The sequence below is a fragment of the Anser anser genome (genome assembly GCF_964211835.1).
Source record: "Anser anser genome assembly, chromosome: 1".
NCBI classification, from domain to species: Eukaryota; Metazoa; Chordata; class Aves; order Anseriformes; family Anatidae; genus Anser; species Anser anser.
Genome location: NC_139720.1, coordinates 121,759,056 through 121,775,287, shown reverse-complemented (window position 1 = coordinate 121,775,287; position 16,232 = coordinate 121,759,056). Strand labels below are relative to the sequence as shown.

The 16,232-nt window shown below is 36.6% G+C and overlaps 1 long non-coding RNA gene across 1 annotated transcript; it reads right to left on the bottom strand.

Annotated features, from left to right (window-relative positions):
- Positions 1-6,410: 6,410 nt before the first annotated feature.
- LOC310888771 lies at positions 6,411-13,342 on the bottom strand. The gene is made up of 5 exons (XR_014576150.1): positions 13,243-13,342; positions 11,767-11,882; positions 9,962-10,054; positions 8,805-8,968; positions 6,411-8,694 (listed from the first exon to the last, which is right to left on the bottom strand). It is a non-coding gene; the product is annotated as an uncharacterized lncRNA (long non-coding RNA).
- Positions 13,343-16,232: the final 2,890 nt, after the last annotated feature.

The following is a 16,232-nucleotide window of genomic DNA, read 5'->3' as shown; positions in this document are numbered from 1 at the left end:
AAAAGGTTGCATGAAATATAACTTCTTGCACTTCAGATCATATTTGTCAGGCTGCTGGGAATTTACACTTAAAGTAGACCTACCAGTTCATTGTAATCTATTAAGGAAAGAGCCATCCAATGTCTCTATTTCACATTATTGCCCTAAGTTTTTTAGTGTATAAGCAAATTGTAGTATTTTGGAAGACATGCTATGCTGAAGGTTCAGATCATGCAAAAGTCTACATGAAAACAGAGAATGAATTGTGTGAGCACACAAAAAGTTTGCTCCGTGTCTTAGGTACAATTTTTATCTCTTTTTCTAGAGGGAGAATTGTCCTTTGCAAACTGTATGTTCCTGAAGGGCTCAGGTTTTTAGACAAAGGAATTACCAAGCATGTTGTGTGAACAGCTTGCTTCAGGACTGATATTTAAATATATAAATAAAGTAGTTATTCTCAAATAATACCCATAACAAAAGAAGGGATAATAATCATTTTTGTATATTATAATTTCATAATTATAATTTTATAATTATAATGAAATTATAATATACATAATTCAAATAAATGTACCTCAACCAAATAAATGTATATCAGGCTGCTGACTATAACTGGGACACATTAGGCTGACAGAAGTTATTATTACTTTTAAAGCCTTATACATATGCAAAAAAATAGATTACATTATGTATAAAGTGTGTAATGATTGGTGGTAGCAGGTGAAAAGTTGCTACGTGTGGTGATGGTATGTGCACTTAGACGGTTGATGGAAAAGCAGGAATGTAAATATCTTCAAAGTTGAAGTGAAGAGAGCAGTACAAGCCCAGGCTTCTCCTGTTGGAAGACCATACTCCCCGTGGGGTATAGTGAAAGTTTAAATGAAAAGTCTGAAAAATGTTATTCTAAGATCCAAACTAAAGGCAGAATCTCCTAGAATTTCAGATTACTAAATGGAGATTCCAGATTTTTTAGATATGCATATAATTATGCCTGAATTCCTCTTCTCTAGGGAAAGATAAAGTATATGATGTCTCTGTTTCTCCAGCAACATTCTTCAATTGGAATAAGCTACAAGTCATAGCTGTCCCATCAGTCTTTTCAGTCAGGCATCACGAAGTCTGGCAGGCAACTGGGAGAGCTGCTTAGCCCTCTATAATTCTTTGATGCCACTCTTGAGCAATACAGTTTTACTTAACTGTTCTTTTTTTTTTTTTTTTTTTTTTTTTTTCTGTAACATGGTTGTCTTGGGCTTAACATTTTGTTTTTCTGGCTTTTGCCAGAACATAACTGATATAAGATAACGTAATGCCAAGGGCCTCTCTTCCTAATTTTAAAAGGCCAGTATATACCAGTGCAGAAACATTCATGTCTCCTAATCTTCAATGATTTTTAAGATAAACATTTATACACCTTTCTGGACATTATTGGGGTAATAACAATAGTTAATATAGCCTCCAATAAAGGACTCATTCCCAGTTTGTTAACCACACAGTATTAGATTCTCACCGTTCTGCAGTCAAAACAAGTAAGAAAAATATTGGGTAGAAGAAAAGAAATGTCGATCCTGTCTGACAGATGAGGAGATAAGGGCAGATAAAGAGTTCACTCAGAAAGCCTATGGCAAAACTGATAATTGAATGTAGACTTTCCAAATCCCAGGCTAGTGCCTTAAAGAAAATTGCTGCCTTACTCCAAAATATTAATGCTTCATTTCAGTTTTATCTTAGGATTCCATATCAGAAAGATGAAGCAACTTTCACATACCGGTACAGGAAGTAAATTTCCAACACAGCAAGATCTGTTTTTTTTTTTTTAACCTTATTATTGCAGTTGTGTTGTTTGCTTCATCAGATTTATTTATTTTTAATTAAACACCCTAATTATGTCACTGATCAATTCAACACTTTTGAATGCCCCTTCCAGTGCTTCTGTATTTGTGTTGTATGCTGAAAGGTATCCAAAAAGGATATGACACAGCACAACACTTAGACTCAGTAAAAATCTCTAACAGTTGTCTGTAACAGAAATTTAGAAGGGAATTAAAAAAAAAAAAAAAAAGGAAAAAGAAAGAAAAAAGAGGAAATTGTGACTTATTATCTCAACTGTATTTACAATATCATGAGCCCTAGCAGATGAGGAATTGCCATCATTACCTAGGAACCTAACGACTCATGAAACCAAGTGCCAAGGTTAAACATGCCGTCTAAACTATAGGGTTTTATTATCTATTTCATCAGATTTGCTCAAAGAATAGCAATATAGTTTATATGAATTATGTGTTCATCAAAAGGCAGTTGCTAGCAGAGCACAGGGTGTGTAGTTCTCGGTGCAACCCATATGGATAAACATCTAGTCTGCCTTTTGGGGACAATTTAAATGTCTACTGAAACATACACATGTGCTCTGGGGAGACTAAATTATTCCAATTCACTTCACATGTCCCTCCAACAGCAATTTTATTTCATTAGGAGTGTGGACAGGCCCTAGAGATCTGGAAAGAGCCTCAATTTGTAGATCAAGGTGTTCTTTAAAACATAAAAAGGAACAGAAAAAAAAAGTTATAAATAAATAAAAAGAAAGAAAAAAAGGAAGAAGAGATGAAGTGTAAGGAAGGATTGTTGTTAAAGTAAGCAACAATGCTATTAAAGACAATACCCACATCAATTCTAATTTGTACAGAATGCTAGAAAATTGACAAGTGACTATAATATCTACATTGGACAAAAGAGCAAGTGTACTGCACAGATATTTCATAGACAGTTCCTCTCTGTAGCATTTTTGTGTTCATTTGTTTGTTTTTTCTCTCTCCAGTTTTACTCTAATCTCCCAGGGCCAGACTACCATCTGCCTGAAGTTCTGTCCTTGATGGGACTATTCAAGATAACATACTTGTAAATGTAAGTTAGTTTTGGAGACAGAGGTGAACCCAGGTAACAGAGTGAAATGCAGCCTGCTGCATGGTGAGGCAGGGAAGGGTTTATGTCCTTGGTTCAGCTGAGAGCTCAGGACTACCTGACTGGCATGGTCCCTCTGCACAGGCCTAAATTTTTCCCTCAGAGAAGACCTTTTGTAGCAGGATATACTGTTGCCAGGGCACTGGCCTACTCCGTATCTTTGCATTTCTACCTGAAATGTTTGAAATTTATCTCATTCACCAGTTGGAAAAAAAAAAAGTGCTATGATTTCATTATTTCCAAATGAAAACATACATCTGGGCTTAAAAGAAGGAGATGAAGTGATATTCAGCTGAACCCTGATTTTGTAAGGTTTGCAGGACTAGATAAGAGAGTTTATGAAATTTTTATGTGGCTGGTCATTCTGTAGCATCTGTTTCCTGTGACTATCGATGCATTTTCAATATTGTTTTGGCTGTTTCCACCTAGGGAAAAAATCCATGGCAATGTAAAAAAGATACCATGGATAATTATTTTTTTTTTTTTTAATACGACCCACATGATCTAAATGAAACCTAAAAATCACCTAAGGAAGAATAAAGCCTCTTATTTTTTGAAATGGCAAAGAAATTTAAAGATGTTTTTGATACAGCAGAAATAGCTGACAAAAAGCAAATTATCAAGACAGATTTCAGTTGTCTGATCCGGTGGGTTAATGCCAATTTACAACAGTTTAAGGGTCAGGGCAATGATACACGTGAATGAAATACTACTGCTTTTTGCAAACAAGGATAGTAATGCTACCTCTGTTGAGTGAGCATACCTTTTTACTATTAAAAAATAAAGCCAGTTAAAATGAGGCTTCTTTTACAGGAGAAACTGTGACTCCTAAGAAATGAGTCTAATGACTGTAGTTCTTGAAATTCTGAAAGGAGAGTTTGATATAAGATAAAAATTGCAACAGGTTAAATGAATAAGTTCTGATCAGGCCTCATGATTTTGAGGATTTCTCTTTCTGCACAGATCCCTAATTGTATGGTATGCCCTCATGGATATACCTATCTTTGATAGAAGAGGTGCTAAGGAAGTGTTGTTAAAGATCATCAGTTGACAGAAAAGTATTCACATAAAATAAAGGCTTGCAAAAGAATAGTCAAGAACTTAAGGAGAAAATGTAGTTATAAGCGACCAGATATTATCTTCAAGCACTTGAAAATAAATACAAATGAATTACCCCGTTGTGATTCTCCTTTCAAAAATGTAGGCTAATTTTTGTGGTTATTGTGGTTGTTTTTGTAGTTAATCTAGTTAAGACTGTACAGTGGAATGTATACATGGGTTTAAATATACTACTGAAAAGTTTTGATTAACGTACTGGTTTTGTTAAAGCTATTTTGAAGGCTGGAGGCAGCAACTTTTCTGAGAGTGCCATGACACAGAGTTGCTTAGCCTCTTGCTCTTCTTGGAAAGGGCCAGAGCTAACACAAAAGTGTGCAATAAACCGTAAGCTGGAGAGGGGTCTTTTCCATTAGCTCTTCTCCGATAGTATCCTACCTACCCTTCTGCACTGGGACCTCTGCCATATGGTCACAGCACTGCTTGTTGCTGTGGTGTCCCCTGACAACAGACACACTTGTGGACACCGAGAAGAGCAAGCCCTTGTCCCATGTACTCACAAACTGACTTAATTTCACAATAATCATGAGCTGAAAGTCTGAACCAAGTCTTCTATAATCCCATATTTTTCAGAAAAGGCTCTAAGGGCTCTAAGAGCTAGCAAGGGTAAAATCTGTCACTTTCTTCTCTTATTTCTCCCATTTATGAATAACAGGTCTGTAAATGAAAGACTGGCTATCCCTGGCCTAATCAATTACATGTGTTCATGGATCCATGATCTAACTTTTTTCTCATGTGAAAAAATATAGGTTTCATTACTTCAAAGTTTTCTAACTTCTAGCTATGTGGAAAGTCTCCCCTTCTTTACGCTGTGAGACAGGAAAAATCCAAGTTCTCGGATGTCCTGTTTTTCCTGTTTTCTTTGATTTTCCTCACTAGTTCACAGAGAGTTTTTCACATATCTATCTTATCTTTTTCCTCCTTTCCAAGGTAAAAGCAAAACAAAGAAAAAAAAATACACACACACAAAAAAAAACAACCACAAAGAAAACAAAAAAACCCACCACAACAACAAAAAACAACATACACACACAAAACAAACAACAACAAACAAAAAAATCATGTTTTGAATCTCCTTTTAGGAAAAGTTTTCCTTAGCTACCATTATTTTCCTCATCTGCCTCTGCATCTGTTAGTCTGAACCTAGAGTGAGAAACATTGCTCACATACAGAAGAACATTATTGTGTTTCCACATTCTGCTTCATTTCATTACTCATGGGTCTAACATCTCGGCAGAACCTTAACCTGTGTTCAACAGCGTGCAAGTCCCATCACTAAGTGCCAGCAAGATTTACTTTCCTAAGTGTACTAATTTTCTTTTTACTCAGCTACATTATAGCTTGTGGTCATCAACTGTGAGTTTCACACACTGAATGCTGAAGTTTCTTTTGTGCCCTTGTAGACTGGAGGGCATAGGAAGGTATTTGTGCCATCTGTTTAGGACTACTTCAGAATGACCTGAAGGACAGTTCAGAAAACCAGTTTAATGTTCAATGCAGTCAAGAAAGAAAAGTAAACTCACACCTGACAGTTGTTATGGGTAGACCAATAAAAAAATTCTTAAAGGTAATTGTTTTCCATCCTAAATAACTTTGTAAGACGCGTATTACACTCTTTACCTTTTCCCCAGATTAATGCATACTTTAAATATAGAAATTAATACATAATTAATTCTCTCATGTATTTTTAACCTTAAATTTTGCTTTACTCCTTTGTTGCTTGTTGCTTTTTTCCTGCTGTAACTTCTTTTCAAAAAACCTAGTTAAATGTTCTTGGAAGCCCTATATGAAGGATTGCCAGTCATTTTCCCTTCTTCAAAAGAAATGACAGATACATTCAAACATCCCATAAAATTTTAAAAGTATAGTTGTTTTAGCCATGATTTCAGAAAACATTAGAAGAACTGTCAATTTTGAGAGTGATGTTCTTAGATAAAAATGAGTGTTCAGTATTTTGGGAGAGAGGTTGTTTTTTTACTGAAAAAGTCAGTCAGTCAGAACAAATGACAGTACTTTCAATGACCAGTTCCATGATTTGCACTATTCAGCATGCATGGGATTTGAGGGACAGGGAGGAGAGCACAAGCTGTGGAAAGGAAAATTCTGGAAAGACATTGATTGAATCGCTGTGTGTGCACTTAGGTAGCATGCTGTGCTAAAGCAGATCTATGATTCAATCATTTCAACAGATAGTCTGTGTCATGAGAATAAGCCTGAGAGGATGAGCTTACCTATTCCACAATACATGAAAAATAGTATGAAAGCTGTTATGAACTTCAGTGGACTTAGTGGGAACAGCACAAAAGTCTGTTTGTGAAGAACCCAATAGCAGTTGGAAAAAAAAAAAAGCGAGGGGACACAATTTTCTCATATTTTTGTTATTACTTCAGTTGAATGGATTATTCTGGTAGTTCAGTTATAACTCTGTATTGCTGATCAGGAAACTTGCAAATCTGTTAGCATTTTGTGGGCATGGTTATTAGTGACGGAAATAACTAGATGAGCAGAAAACTGATTTTGGTGTGTTGAGATTGCTAACTTTTGCTTTTCTTCAAGACTTGCAAGGATATAGCATTATAAGATATATAAGGAGAGGTTTGTGTGCGCGCGCATGAGAGAGAGAGAAATGTGCCCTAAATTTTGCATTTATGTGACAGACATTTCAAGAACGAGAGCAAGTCTAGGTTCAAAGCCTTCAGCTCTACTCTAAGTTAGGAATCCAAGTTTTGTGCACCTGATACATTCAAGGACCACATGTAAACGCAGGGAAGGAAACTCATGTGTGCAATTTTAGCAGCTCTTTTTCCATAGAAGGAAGAATGACTGTCATTACTTTCAAGTTTATTATGATAGTTATTTCTGGTAGTAATTCCAGTACATTAAATGATGTGAAACATAAACCAGTCCCATTATATTTCAGCAGTAGCCAATTTATTCAACAGCTGGGAACATGATCAAAGCAGTTCTTTCTGTTTGGGCAACTGAATTACAGGGAACACACATCATCTGCTGGCTGCTGACACAGCACTCTGTATCAAACAGCAGTCCAGGAATAGAAAAAGAATGGTACAGTGCACATATTTTAGAAAGGGATGCAGTCATATCACAATGCAGTCATATTTGTTCTCTGTAGACAGGATGAATGGAAAGACTGACAGAGCAGCATTGCAATGGCAAATTTACACAGGAGTACCAATGCAATGAGAGTAACTAGACAATCTGAGTATAAGACTTGTGATGCTCTCCAGCCACTGCTCTAGAACACAGTGCATTTGAAGCTGCAGGTTCGTCAGTGCTCTCCAATGCCAGTGAAGAGAGAGCTATGAAAATTACGTTTCAGCTTCTTGGAGTGTTCACACTGGACATTTTGGGTACTTCTTTATATTCTGCATATTTCAAAAGTTAGTCTACCATATAAAACTTCTAAGTCGGTGAGAAAATTTGTTCAGAAGTACAAGGAAACGAAACAGAAATTCAAGCTCAAGCAGCTAAAATTTCCTTTCTTTTATCAAGACCAACTGTAGTTGTAGCTATTAATAAAACACACAACATTTGGAGAGTTCTGTAATTTACTTTCCTTGCTTATAGTTCCTTTTCTTTTAGTGTGAGTGCCTGCAGAGGAAGGAGAGCCTCAAGAGGTGTAAGGGGAAGAGAGTCAATCCCAAATATCCTGAACTGAGAAACAACCAGTGCCAAATTACTTCACGTTACAGCTCTGAAAGACAGATAAAGACTTATCTTCTTTGCATGTGTGCAAAGGTGAACTGGGATTTTATTGCATTTCCCTCAAGTCACAGAGGGAAACAGTCAGATGTGCAATAATTCTTGTCTTATGGTTCTGCACTGTTCTGCAAGACTATGCTTAACATGAAATAAGAAAGAAAGAGTCACTGCAATTAAGGTTGTTTGGCTTGGCAAGCTCTTAAATATCAACTCTTGAGGAAGCAGGGAGAAGGCAGCTGCAGAGCCCTTGCCTTCTCTGCTGCGGAGACAAAAGACTGAGTTCCATTAACAGTTATACCTACAGTGGTTCAAAAATAATTGCCATGTAAAATGCATTTGTGTTAGAAGCAACTATATAATAATCCTGAAACAAACCTTACTAACAAAATTGAGAGTTTTGCCAGAGTAAAATGTAAATATTTCAGCCCTGTGACCCTATATATGTGTGTCCTCTACTCAAATGTTTCCCAATCTCCTCTTAAACACAGAGGGTTTATAAGCTAATTTAAAACCTACTGCTCAAGTTCACATCAAGTCACAAGATGCTAACATTTAAACCCAATACAAACCTCTTGTATTTTCCCTACCTGCATTTCTGCTTCTAATTGAATTCTAATTCATTTAGCTGGGCTGGTAATGTCCTGTCTTTCTGTGCTCACACACTAAATGCTGTAAATCAGCTACCACACACAGAGTGAATGAACAGTTAGAGGAGTTCAAACCCTTCTTTAAAGCCTGTGTTTGTCAGAGGGCATGCTCAGCCTCCAGCGAGCTGCCCCATTCTTCCCCAGCCCAAGCCTTGTGTGAAGATTTCCTCTCCTTCTATGTTAGCACTACAACCCGATGCCCATAATCTTTGGCGTAACAGTCTTCCTTCAGTCCTCCTCTGCCTGGAAATATTCATCTTCAGGTTTCCATTTCCTGAAATACAATTAATTCTGTGTTCTGACATCCCCAAATCCTTTAGGTCCATCCTCACTCTAATATAAATCCTTCAACAGAGAAATATGAACAGGTAAATACTTGCTCACATTTTCCATCCCTCTTCAATGCTATAGGCCTGTCTTTCCCAGTGAACTCAAGAAAGGAGAGAAGCTGTTCTGGGAGAGCATGGGGCATTTGACAGCTGTCCTAATTCACAATTCATGGCATGGACAAGATAGGCATCAGAAACCAGGGAAAGTCACTGGCGAAGCTGAAAGTGTGGAAAAGATACAACACAGGGACAAAAATTTGAGTACAGAAACCACCCATATTAAAATGCTTAGAATTTTTAAAAGATACATAACAGCAGTGTTTGAGAACTTTAATTGAAATATTGTTTTATATTACAAGCATATTTCATCCCTTCTTTGGGATCACAGTTTGAAATAAATGAGTCTTTTATTATCAAGTTGGCTTCATGTTATACCGAATTAACTTTCATTAGTTTAATTACCCATAATATATTCAGGTGAAAAGAAAACAGCATCCATTTTGCCTAGAACAGCAGATCAAAAGTTCTCATAGAAAAGTACTGTTTAATGCAGAGGGAGTATGAGATTTTCTGACAATGAAAATAGTTACCCCTGTTAATAATACCAGAATAATAATTCTGCCAGTATTGGTCCAAATTAAATCCACCTGATTCTAGCAATTTCTGTACAGCATTTAAGATGGAAGACTAATCCCATTCCTAATCCTCCCACCACAGAGGAGACTCATGCTCCTCTATTTTCTCTTCTTCTTTCCTCTGATTATTTAGGGCACCTATAGTGACTCTACTCTTCTTCATTCTTAACTTCAGTTAATTATAAAGCTGTAATCATCAAATCTTATTTTGCTGAAGACAAAATTAAACTGTGGAAGATGTTGCCACCGGATGTGTTTTCTGCCAGATTTCCTTTGGAGAAGAAAGGATTTAAGCTCCCTTGAACACTAAAAGTCCCTCACAGATTGTGAAAGGGAAAAACAAAACACACCACAAGCCTTCCTTCTCCCTCCCCACCCCCAACACAAAAACAAAAAAGAAAAAAGGCACACCACCACCACCCCCAGAAACAAAATAACTCTGTGGATGCTTAGCAAAAACAAACAAACAAACAAACAAAAAAACGAACAAAGCAGGAGGGTACTAATCCTTGAAAACATTTTGTGTAAAGAATTGCTCATACTGAGAAAGAAAAGCAGACATCACAGTAAACCTGACCTGTCAAGCTTCTCCCTGCAAATGTGATGAAGAACCCACTTGTTTGTAGCTGAAGTGGGTGGAAGAAGTTGGGAGGTGCTCTTCTTAAGTTCTCTGTTAAAAAAAAAAAAAAAAAAGCCTCCGTGCTGAAGTCACACCTGACCTCAGGTTTACATACAAATGTCTCAATTACTTCCATGTGGCTTTAAAAGTTACAGTGTCAGAAAAGAGCATGCTAGTCCACTTGTAAACATTAACTCTGAAAAGTGCTTTTACTTTAAAATAAAGCAGAAGGTGCTCAGTTAAAACTGGAATTCACAGCTCTCCATTGTTTCAATTGCATCTGATTATTAAATTCCCAGAATATTTTGCATACTCATTCAAGAAATAATTTATTCATTTTGAATAGGCTAGAAAGGAAGAAGTATTATAGCAGCTATGGGTATGAAATTTATGGAGATGTTTATGATTTATGTCTAAATTAGTACAGATAAATATATTCTCAATGACATAAAATTCTTTTCAGTTTTCTCCTGAGATGGGTATTTTGTTTTAGATTAGCTCATATACCGGGCAACTCAAGGAAATTTCATTTATATCTGTTTATACTTAGCCTAGTTCCATGAGTAGACTCAAGCTTCTGTTGCCACAGTTCTTAGTGTATCTTCTAGTTTCCCTGATTCCAATGCATTAGTCTTGGCCTACTATATTCACAGGGGAATCCATTAACATGCTCCAGGTTTGATGTGGTTGACACTATTTCAATATTAATCCCGTGCTGTGTCATATGTTGCATGACAATAGTAATTAATGGTTTCCAAGATCCCATATATTTGCGTTTACCATTCCCCTATTATAAAAGCAACATCTATATATACTCCCATTAAGCTATTTTAAATATAAATAGTGGAATTAATTCTATTAAAATAATTAAACATGCATCCAGTAGAATCCCTACTTCTTTAAAACAAACAATTTGTTTTTGTGTGGAGCTTGTTGGATGACTGCTTCTACAGTGAAATGCCCAAATAAAGTCTTTTTATTCCTTCCTCTAGAGACTGAAAAACAAAGCAAGTGTCAGCCATTTCAACCACACTGAATGATCGTGCTGAGCAGTACCAGGACAAAATCATTTTGTGGTTATAGGAATTCTGAGCCAGACCTACACTACATATTTAGCTGGTCCCTGTGGAAAGTTGAGAGCTGTTCAAAAGCACTGATTTCATTATCATAGATGAAACAGAGTCCTCATACTGAAGAGTTATGCAAACACCAGTAACGTGTCAAGGATTGCCCTAGAATATCACTGGGCCATGGAACCTCCCTCACATACAAATGACTCCCTTCCTCCCCTTCTCCATCACATGCACCACTTAAACAGAGATGGTTAAAATGGCAGAAAAAATATTTGGGTGCATTTCAACATATTTAAATTGTAAATGAAAAATCTTATTGAAAATTTAAATTTCAAGAAGCTCTATATCAAAGTAGGCAGTAATAATTAGACATACCATACAAGCCTTAGATTGCTATTAGCTGGAGTTATAGTTACATCCCATTCTTTACTGAATTAGGTTCAAAAGTGAAGAGGTCAGTGACTAGACAAAATCACAGAAGATTCAAATTAAATTTCAAAGAGCTAAGATATACAGAGCAATCCATATGCTTCTTTCTCCTACCATCATGCAAGTAGTGGCCAAACATAAATGTCAGAAAGGGGACACAGATTTGCAGATGTGAGAATTACAGCTGGTTCCAAGCATTCCACATCTACTACCCAGAAACAAATACATCAAAATTACTTATAGAAAGTAAGTTTTTCCTACCTTGTGAAGGACAAGAGGTGTCCTTTTTCATAAAGGAATGCTGAATGAATTCTATGTTTACTGCTGTACTGCTTGAAAATTAAAATTTTTGCACTTCAGAAAGATCAAATTCAAGCCTGGATGTATAAGAAAAAAGAATTGTATAAGTTCACTAGGAATCTTATTTTATATTCCTTTAAATGGCATAAAATCTCTTAGATTGCACTCTGTGCATTTCAAATTTAAGTGTTAATTAAGGTGCACTGAAAACATTCTATCAGAATTTGTGTACAACACACCATTTAAGCAATTTCAAAATATTGTATTAGACCATTTTAAACCTCTTTGTAGGATAATAGGATGATTCAAATAGCTGTCACAGAAGTAAATATAAATCACAGTGTGACTAATCATAAACTAGATTTATTATAAAACAGTGCTTTTTTTTGTCTAACTGAGCACTCAAACACAGTGTTGTGTTTTTCAAAGCATGCATTGGGAGAAAAGCGTTGGTGAATTTATCTAGTTCAGAACTGAGCTGAGGTTATCCTGGTCATTCAGGTGGTTTATATTTTACAAATATTTTGTTCAAAGACCATGCTTTTCCTGAGTAACAATAGCTGAAGCATCAAATTATTAAGGCACTTAAGACATTTATAACAGGACAGATTAGAACAAGTCCAGAGGAGGGTCAGAAGAATGGACAGAGGACTGGGGCACCTCTCTAATGAAGGCAGGCGGGGGGAGTTGGGGTTGTTCAACCTGGAGAAGAGAAGGCTCCAAGGAGACCTCACTGCAGCCTTCCAGAACCTAAAATGGGCCTACAGGAAATCTGGGGAGAGACACTTTGTCAGGAAGTGTAGTGATATGACAAGAACTAATGGCTTCAAACAAGAGGAGGGTAGATTTCTATTAGGTATTCAGAAGAAATACTTCACTGTGAGAGTGGTGAGGCACTGGAACAGGCTGACCAGAAAAGCTGTGGATGCTCCATCCCTGGAAGTGTTTAAGGCCAGGTTGGATAGGGCTTTGGGCAACCTGGTCCAATGGCAGGTGTCCCTGCCCATGGTGGGGGGGTGGAATTAGATGACAATTAGCTTGACATTAGATGAGAAGATTAGCAACCATGCATCTCCTCCCCATATTTCTTTTCTTCTGGTATGCCACTTGGTCCTTTTTTAACAAATGGCTTAAGTAGCTCCTACCCAGTAACAACAGTGTGTTTATGTCATTGCAAGCAGTGGTGGTGTGTGCATCCTTCCTCCCTCCCTCCCTCCCTCCCTCCCTCCCTCCCTTCCTTCCTTCCTTTCTTCTCCATGAAATTCGTATAAATATTTTAGTTGGATTAAGCTGAAATCTATCTATGAGAGACACAGCATAGTGCTACTGTTTATCCTCCTGGCTTTCATTTTATCGTTATTGTACTTATCAGTGACCATCCATGGATGTGAGGCTGTTTACAGACAGAATAATGAGCAGAATGATTTTCAAGCCTACAAACAATTCTGCTGCTCAGTTCCACTAAAGCCTTTGAGGAGCAGGCAGGTGTCCTCTCCAGTTTTCCTTGCTCTGACGAACAGGAGAGCAGAAGTTTGGGAAGCTGCCTAGAATACAAAAGGAGTCCTTACATTGATAATTTTTATACAGGAAAAAAAAAATCAACTTAAATATTTAACATTGTCAAAGTTCACACATTCCTTCAGTGCTTCATCACTACATTCATATTATTTTTATAGAATAACCATGAGAAAAGAAAACATAATTAGTTTCTTCTCTCCCAGCTGCAATGTGATGGGTTGTTATGATACTGTGATTTGCCCAAAATTTACCTCATTTTGTAACAGTCCTAAATATAAAAATGGAAAACTAGATAAGACACACTTTCAATATTAGCAGTCCCTAAGCCTTTGGCAAAGAATTACTAATTTGCCCATCAATATTGACTTTGAAAGTCAGTTCACTACCAGATTTATAATAGCATGTAATCAAACTTTCTCTCGGAACCAGGTTCCATTGGTGACATGACATAATCCATTTTCTATGTGTTAAAACTAGGGTAAGCTCCTTTTAGTGTTGAAATGTCAAGCATGCAGCCTGACACATTTTGATTGAGTTTGGACATCCTGTTGGGCTGTCTGAGAAACTTACTTTTAAAATGGAGTTTATGAAGAGCCTATGGTACATTTATCTTCACAGCTGTTCCTTTGTTCTGCTCACACAGCATGCTGCAAAGTGAATTTTTTCTTTCAGTTCATAAAATATAACTAGCCAAACATGTTTCTATGTAAAATTTAAAAATAATATCCATGATTAGATAAGAATCAAATAAAAACCTGACAAAAGATGTTCTACCACAAGTTCCATTAGACATCATAAAAGAGGAGAACAGCAGGATAGATCAGAAAAAAAAAGTAAAACATAAAGAGATGAGGGACAAGTAACTGAACAGGGAGAGCTGAATATGAGATGAGACAACAAATTATAATGGAATTGAAGGACAAAGACTTAAAAAAGGTATAGAAAGGAAAAAAAAAAAAAAAAAAGAAAGACTGAACGGAGGCTGATATTTTTCAAACCGCGAAAAAAAGGTGGAGAAAAGAAGGTTTTTTCAAATTCTTTGCAGTAACTGTTCTGGCCATCTCTGTGAAAGAAAGGAAGAAAGCAAGAAAGGAAGGAAGGAAGGAAGGAAGGAAGGAAGGAAGGAAGGAAAGAAGGAAGGAAGGAAGGAAAGAAGGAAGGAAGGAAGGAAGGAAAGAAGGAAGGAAGGAAGGAAAGAAGGAAGGAAGGAAGGAAGGAAAGAAGGAAGGAAGGAAGGAAAGAAGGAAGGAAGGAAGGAAAGAAGGAAGGAAGGAAGGAAGAAAAGAAAGAAAGAAAGAAAGAAAGAAAGAAAGAAAGAAAGAAAGAAAGAAAGAAAGAAAGAAAGAAAAAGAAAAGAAAGAAGAAAGAAAGAAAAAGGAAGGAAGGAAGGAAGGAAGGAAGGAAGGAAGGAAGGAAGGAAGGAAGGAAGGAAGGAAGGAAGGAGGGAAGGAAGGAGGGAAGGAAGGAAGGAAGGAAGGGAAGAAGGAAGAAAGGAAGGGAGGAAGGAAGGGAGGAAGGAAGGGAGGAAGAGCAGTGTGTGTGTGTGTGTGTGTGTGTACGCAGATTTATTGGTTAATCCTTATTCCTTTAATATGCCTTACTTTGTAAGAGTAATTGTAGGTATCTGGACATTAAGGAGAAATGTTTAATTTTAGAAATTGTAGATTGCCAGAAGTGTATTTTTTTCTTTAGAAATTTTCTTTTGTGATTATTTATTTTATTCTAGATTAGGATACATTCAACTTTTGTTTTTAATTTGCCATAGAGATACCACCATTCAGTCATATTATGATCAGTGACAGGAATCCATTACAACAAAAACATTACAAAAGATAACATTCTGAACAATTCACTTTTCTCCAACATGTAAAAAAAGGTTTTTGCCCAACATTCAAAGGAGATGCAGAAGGATTTGTAGCAGAACCCCTTGTTCTAGCCTGTAGTATATAAGTTCTGGGCCAAAGTTTGTCAGAATGTTTCACAAGCCTGTTGGAGTCTCATTCACTTTTGGAATGACCTTACAAACGTTAGCATCTACACTAACCAGACTCCACCATGCTCTCCGTTCTGCTCTCCATTTATATTCCTGTAAAGTCCTTACAATATTATAACAGATTTCACATAACTCTTATTAATAAATCTATATAAACAGGTATACACTGCTGTAGATTCAACTTTTCTAGTGGTTTCTAGTGGTCATTAAAACACAGGATTGGCAGCTCTATGACCTGGGATGGTGCTTTATTAGCATATCCAACCTCTCATCTTGTGGTAGAGGAAAAATACTTAATCTTCCTTTAACTTCAATTTAAAATGAAGTCCAATTGTAGTTCCAAGAGTAGTGATTTTAGTCCTCAGACAACCATATAGCCTCCTGCAAGGAGTCAGAATTTAGGTTTTAATCAAGTTTGTCACTGAACCCAGTAACACAGGCTGGAGGCTAAAATTTTAATGATTAATAAATCTTATTTGAATGCTTAGATGTATTAACTTACTCCAAGGTACTCCAAGAAGGAAGAGATATTCATCTATAAATGTGTGATCCATTCAATGGATTCTTCCAACAATACAGATAAATATGTTTCACCATTTATGTTTGTAATGGTAACAAGCAAACGAACTATACTGACATTGATTATGAAGTCTACAATATATGTTGAGGGCTGAAGAGGTATTTTCTTGGAATCCTGGAACAGAACACTGTGGAATCAGAAAGACTCTTTAGTGAAGGTGGCTATAAAAGAACACTGCCACTCTCCTGTTTACATAGAATAACCCAGTGAAAATGAATATTTAGTTATTTGCTGCTACATTGACTGAAATTGTTTTCATTTAAAGTGAACAAGTAGAATCCACAGACATATGGGGAGAAGAATACTTTGTTATATTGTAATAAATTAAGGGTCATG